Source organism: Arachis ipaensis, chromosome B04, assembly GCF_000816755.2.
Source record: "Arachis ipaensis cultivar K30076 chromosome B04, Araip1.1, whole genome shotgun sequence".
NCBI lineage: Eukaryota > Viridiplantae > Streptophyta > Magnoliopsida > Fabales > Fabaceae > Arachis > Arachis ipaensis.
The window spans coordinates 42926563-42933477 of NC_029788.2; the positions used below are offsets into that span (position 1 = coordinate 42926563).

Consider the following 6915-nt stretch of genomic DNA (forward strand, 5'->3'; position numbering starts at 1 on the left):
TACGTTAAAATTAGTTATTAAAAATAATTATTAATATAAAATACATATTAAAAATAAGTTAAATAATACATATATTTATATACAAATACATAATAATTATTTTTGATAACTAAATTTAGTGTATAAATAATATTTTGATTAACATTTATAAATGGGTGTTGATATTAATTTATGTGCTTTTATAAAAAGCTTTTTCTATCTTGTATTTTAATAACATATTTTAAGAGTATTATATTTTATTAACAATTACTGAAAAAGATAACTTTTCATATTTTTAAAGTATTCTCTTCAAATACAAGATAGTCAAATTGATTATAAAATTAATTTTGATTAAAAATAAATTAATTTATATCAACATAATTTGTGTTTGATTTTTTTTTTAAATGTGATTTTGATAGAATGAATGTTGTTTGAATATACAATTAAAATTGTGTTTGAGTGTATAATTATAATTTTTGACGTTTAAAGCAATTTTTGCTACCAGTGCTAAAAGAAATTACTACGGCGGCTCAAAATGCATTCCTTACGATATAAATTAATCCATGGGATATTCAACGAGTATCATATTTTTTAAATTCGGAGAAAATGCATTAAAAATCTTTGAAAAAATATAGGTAAACAATGAAAATATTAAATAATGTGAAATAATAGATATATCGGATGTTCAATTCATTAGGTGTGCGGATCTTCAATTTTAAAGTCTATTATTCACATTATTCATAAAAGTTATTGTCTCCTAGTAAAGTCCAAAATCTTTTCGTATATAAGGAAATACACTAAGTATATATATATACACACATACGATGAGTGTAAAATACTTATTAAAATATAGGCCATCTATCATAATTCTAAATTTATTGGATAAAAATTAATTTGATGGTTAGAGTCTCTTTACAAATATCACCATAATAAAACTGGAGATTATGAAGTACAAATAACAATATTTAGACATAACTAAAAAGTCCAAGGAGGAGCACATACCAAAATCTACTCACAAATTAATACTAGTTCCTTTTTTATTTTCACTTTTTTGAAGCAGATGCAACTACCAAATTAATTGACAATAAAAGAAGGTAATTAATAAGTATGGTAGTAGCTCCGTTATTTAGTTACTTGTAGATTGTGAAATGCATAGGAAGAAGGAACGGCAAACGGGACCTTGACGCAAAGACCAACATGCTTTGCCAAGAAAGAAACCATCGTTGGTGAATTAGTAATTAGTGCTTAATTTACACCCTCACATGCCCATGTTGCTTCTTAACCAAACACCAAATCATGCAATCTCTGCATTCGTGTGCCCACTTCCACACTTCTCAATAACTCTCAAACCTCTCACACTCAACTCACACGCATGCATGCATGCATGTGTGCTTCACCTCCAACCATCAAATTCAAATAATTTAATGAAAAATATATTCATTTTATTTTTTTTATAGGATTTCTAACCAATGAAAATATATAGACCCATGGCCATTCATTATTATTTGTCGCTCCTGAATTTTGGCCCAAAAAACGCATCATCTATTTCTAAGCACTATATAGTATATACGATCGAATTTGCTTTGCGTCTATCTTTCGCAGCATTAATTTCGAAAGGGACTTTGGCTTTGTGATCCACTCGTAATATAAACCCGTTGTAACGGGGTTGACTACTCTACTCAATTGATTCAGTGGTGATCCATAAAAGGATTTTTCTTTTGGTATTAAGTTTAACTTTAATTTATTATATCCACAATATATATATCAACAAATCTTAATTTCTTATGTATACAGATGTTATTGTGTCTACAAATTTGTCGTTAGTATTTTTTTTTCATATCTTCAAGTGTGAATGTGTTTTTTTTATTACGGTATCTTCTAGTTTAATAGACTAAGGATTCATCCTAATTTATGTAACACTTAGAAAAATATTACAATAGATATTTTTTGTAACACTTCAAAAAATGTTACCATAGATATTTTTTGTAACACTTAAAGAATATTACAAAAGATCTTTAGTAACATTTTTTTAGTTATATTATACTATTTTTTATTTTTTATTTTATATTATACATAATATAAATATACTAAAATTAATTACTATAACATGAAATATTTCATTAAATTTACAAAATAAAATTTTTATAGCCTCTTTCATTAATCAATAATCATGGTACAAATTTGCTTCGTGATGCAAATAAAATGAAAAAAGAAAAAAATATTTATAGCACTTAAACTCTATGAACATTCTATATAAAAAAAAAAAAGAAAAAGTGATACACAGTACATAAAAAAACTTAGTCCTTATACTAATCCTAGAAAAATGTATTTATCTGCTTGAGCTAGAAACTCGTACATCCTGCCAATACACGTGGATCGCCACCCAACAGGTAGAAATTTACACCAGCTGACTTCACAAATGTGCTGAAATTAGAATGAGTTGCCACCCTAACACGATGACCATATTCCTGCAAGTAAATATTAGTTCATCCCTGAAGAAAGAAAAGAAACAAGTGTAGTATTGCATATGGTTTTCATGTAAATATTAAGTCATGTAAGATGTTTTCATGTAAGATGTATATACTAAAATTGAGACCTAATGAGACTGCATATGGTTTTCATGTAATTCCTGTAACAACGCCAACATATAACCAAAAAAGCCAGCCCCAACAAGCATTGCAATTCCTGCAAATCCAAGGCCGTCGCTTTTAATTTGTAACTAATAAAGTTCAAAGAAATATGCCCCAACATATTATTTGTTGCAACACTTCCAGACTAAGATGCACATGTGCAAACTCAAAGATTGGTGGTTTATCTTTTATGAAGGGTTATTAATTTTTTTTTAATCTTAATTTAACGAACCAAGTATTTTTCCACCGAAGAGATTGTAATTATTTGAGTTTGTATTTTCAAATGAACACAATTCTAGTCCACCAATTTTAGTCTGCTATCTGCATAATTTCAATGCAAATGCAATCCACTAAATGAAAGAAATATAGAAATATGCACACACAGACAAATTCAAATAGCACATTGATTAGTTATGCACATTGCATAGATCGATCACTTCTGATCCTAAAATATAAGAGATTGACTAGAGATAATAGGGAATAAGATATGGCAGTTACCATCTAAACATTCTTGCTATTCTATGGGTAGACAATCTATAAACAAAATTATAATGGTGGCAACAATTTTTAAGATGTTGGATTTAGCAACAAGGATTACATCTTACATAAAAATCATATGCAGACTCATTAGGTCAAATAAATATTAAGTCATGTAAAAATTTTCTATAGAATTGAGAGGATCAAGTATTCAAGTGGAGATTGAACACTGAATTTCACCAGAAACTTATTGTAGCAATTTCAACTTCAGTGAAGACCAGAGAGTAGAATAACTAGTGGCTTATGTATATACTCAAGTGGAGAATGACGTAAGAAATGGAAATGGAACCTTTCTTATTACTCAAACAGTCACACATGTCTAGCTTCCAAATATATATACTAGCAAATAAACTCTTATGTTTGTTTCTTTGTTCAATGACAGTAAAAAAAGAAATAGAAAACTACAAGAAAGTTAACATAAGACAAACTAGTAGTGAATTGACAATTATAAAAATACATTATGATGGCAAAGTCCATAACAGTCTAAAGTTATGGATCACTCACGAAGCTTTCAAATGAGCTTCCCTCTCCTCTATATCAGTAAGTTCATATCAAAGTGACTCTACTTCTGCAACAGTTAGCTCTACCTACAAATCATAAGTTTTGTGTTGGTAAGATAAAGTAGGACCTTCATCAATAACAAAAGAAGCAGTGAAGCGCAGCACAACTGCTTTAAGTCGAACCTTCTCCTAACCTTCATTACTGGAAACCCATGAGAGCCGCCTCGGAGAAAACAAGCTCAACATCAAAGCCGTCTTTAATTTCCTTCAGGTCCGCAAATGGTGTGGGGACCTAAACTAAGCTAGCCTTAATAACAACTTGCATAAAATAAACTCAAAAGAATCTTAATAACTTTCCAATTTTCATTTTCATGTATTCCTACTTTCAATCAGGATAGAATACCTTGGGGATTGATCAATTTGAGGTTCTGTAATAGACAATGATGTGAAAACCTGAAAATTAAAATTTAAAAGATAAAAAAAATGATTTTTGCACCCTAACTGCAAAAAATATAAAAAATATAAATTTTCAGCATGTAGTCATAACATTATATATAATAATCACACTATTTTTTTACCATTAAGCATAAACTGTGAGAAGTAAAATTAAACAATTGAAAATACATTCTTATCTAAAATTAGTGAACTGCAAATACTAAGGACCAATTTCTCTTTCTTTTCTCTTTTTTATTTTCTTATTCTTCTCTCTCAGCAAAAAAAGGTCAACTAAATCAGGTGTTTCAACTTAAAAGGATACTAAGAATGATGGTAAAAAAAAACTCTAAATTGGCAATAAGAATCACGAAAACAAATCAAGGAACATACAAATGTAATTTTATTTTGTCCTAATAAAAGAAGAAAGAAAATAAGAAATAAAAATAGAATCATAAAAATTAGAGACTAACAGCTGAAGAGCTTCTAGAAACTTGTCGTGTTCTTCGTCAGTTCAGTTCTCTCTAGACTTGGTAATTCAAAAACAGAATCTGTGTAAAATCTGAAATTTATGTGGCAAAAATTGAAAGGAGTAACCGAAATTAAATAGGTTGAGCAAATATTAGATAATAAATTTATCAATTAATCTGGATGTAGTAATAATTTTTGTTAGTTACAAGAAGCTGCAAGCAGGGAATGAATGATTTTGATTTTGAGTGTAGAGTTGTGAAGATGAGGTAAGGTGAGTGCACAGCACATGCTTGATGAATTGATCACTCAAACATTGCAGAATGTAGAGTATCAAAGTGAATAATAGGAAACAATTGATAAATTAATTTACCTCTTTATTCCAATAAATTACTATATTCCTATTTATTATTATTTACCATTTTATCTCAAATATTTTGGTAAATGATAAAATTATAAAAGTATATAACAAAATTTTCAAATTTCTGTTATTTATTTTAAACTCGTAAAAAGAAATTAAGATCTTAAACATTCTATTTCTTTCTTTTGTAACTCATGAGCACACTCTTCGATTCATACAAAAAATGTTAAAGTGATATACATATTATGAACAACGAAGCAGCCAAGACATTTGAAGAAAGAGAATATGTTGTGAACTGAAGGGCGTATTTACCACATGTGGTGAAGAAATTAAAGTCCATCATGTCTTTATTAGAAAAGAATAGTTCTTAAATGTAGATATCCTTTGTGCATTGTCTATGTTCCTTTTTTTTCTATTTAAGAAATGGATAAAAACTATGCTTTAGCAATTCAATTTGACATGTAATAAAAATAAAGGAAACAGAAGGATTGTGAAAACTATATAACCAAAATCTCTACATGAAAACATTGGCACGATGTAGTCTTTAGAAGTGAATAAAAAAGACACCTACTTTTGGAGCTGCTATAATCCTTTTGGTGCATAGCATTAGTCTGAGATCAAGGTTCTTAGTAGGACAGGACACATCCGTGACCATGTGGCGAACATAATTTAGTTCGACCTACAATTACAAGTGATATTTAATTTTCAATATGAGGATGAAAAAGGGATCAAATATACTGAAAGATGGAAATGAAAAAAAAGAAAGTGTAACACGTTTTGCTAACATTTTCTAATCAACTAATCAAATCATAGACTTTTTACTTTATAGAGCTTAAGCTTGTTCTGCTCCTTTATTATGCTACACTTGCAAGAAATAGTTGCTTCTGGTCGGTTGACATCGGACAGCTAGATAATATAAGCAAGAAATTGGCAAAACAAAATGAATAATAATTAAAAAGACAGTGTAACTAAACTCATTTATACCTAAATTCAAAACCTAAATTCAAATAAACAACTTAATTAAAATCTAAATTCAAAACCTAACTACTAAATAACCAATTAAAAACCTAAATTAACTAATAATTATACATCAAATTAATTAATGATTAATCATCTAGTAAAGATTAAAGAGGATTGAAGGAGCAAGAAGATAACTAAACAAGAGATCTGGAACTCACCAAGTCATGGGATGAGCAACGATGGAACCGGCGAGAAGACGACTGCGGAGAAGATGATGGCGTAGGCAAGAAGAGAACGGCACAACGACAATGTAGGCGATGAAAGGATGAACCAGAGGTGAGAAATTACATATGCATGATTCAGATATGGATCAAAATCAGTAAGAGATGAGAAATTGAAGAATTGAGTGAATAGAAAAAAGTTAAAGAAGAGAGAAAATGCTTACCAAAATTGAGAGGAGAATCCAAATCTGGAGAATGATTCAGATTGCCATTGAAATTGAGGAAGAAGATGAAGTGTAGAGGAAGGAGATGCGAATGCCATGGAACTTGGAACTTAGAACTTGGAACTTGGAAGTGGTTTTCTCCGTTGTGAAGAACGTGAAAGATTAAAAGATAATGTCTCAGTATAAATTTCACATGTTTACACATTTAGTATCATTTAAATTTAATTTTTTTTCTTTTAAAAAAATATATTTTGTAACATTTATTTTACAAATGTTACTAAAAATAAGATTTTATTAGTATTACTAACATTTTTAAAAATGTTAGATAAAAAGTGTTAGTATATGTCTAAATTCTAGTAGTGTAATAGTTTGATATTTTGCGACGGTTTTGTTGTAATCGCCGCAAAATGTCTATGTTGCGACGATTACTTCGGCGGGTAATGCAAGATAATCTATTGGCGGCAGTTTTTTTCCAACCACCGTAAAATATATTTAACTCGAATTTTTTTTAAAACATTACCATGTAAATCTATTAAATTCTCACTACTTTTATTGAAAAATATGTTTGAAATACTGTTACTTAATGTGTTACATACATTTTTT

At 28.9% G+C, this 6915-nt stretch overlaps 1 long non-coding RNA gene across 3 annotated transcripts; it reads right to left on the reverse strand.

The window, feature by feature from the left end:
* On the reverse strand, nt 2132-6464 carry LOC107637773. 3 transcript variants are annotated; one of them, XR_002361051.1, is made up of 8 exons: nt 6313-6464; nt 6086-6127; nt 5479-5586; nt 4552-4640; nt 4050-4099; nt 3841-3938; nt 3651-3733; nt 2132-2447 (listed from the first exon to the last, which is right to left on the reverse strand). It is a non-coding gene; the product is annotated as an uncharacterized LOC107637773 (long non-coding RNA). The 3 variants fall into 3 exon arrangements; XR_001619515.2 differs by lacking the exons at nt 5479-5586; nt 6086-6127; nt 6313-6464 and having other exon boundaries at nt 4552-4910; XR_002361052.1 differs by lacking the exons at nt 5479-5586; nt 6086-6127; nt 6313-6464 and having other exon boundaries at nt 3830-3938; nt 4552-4910.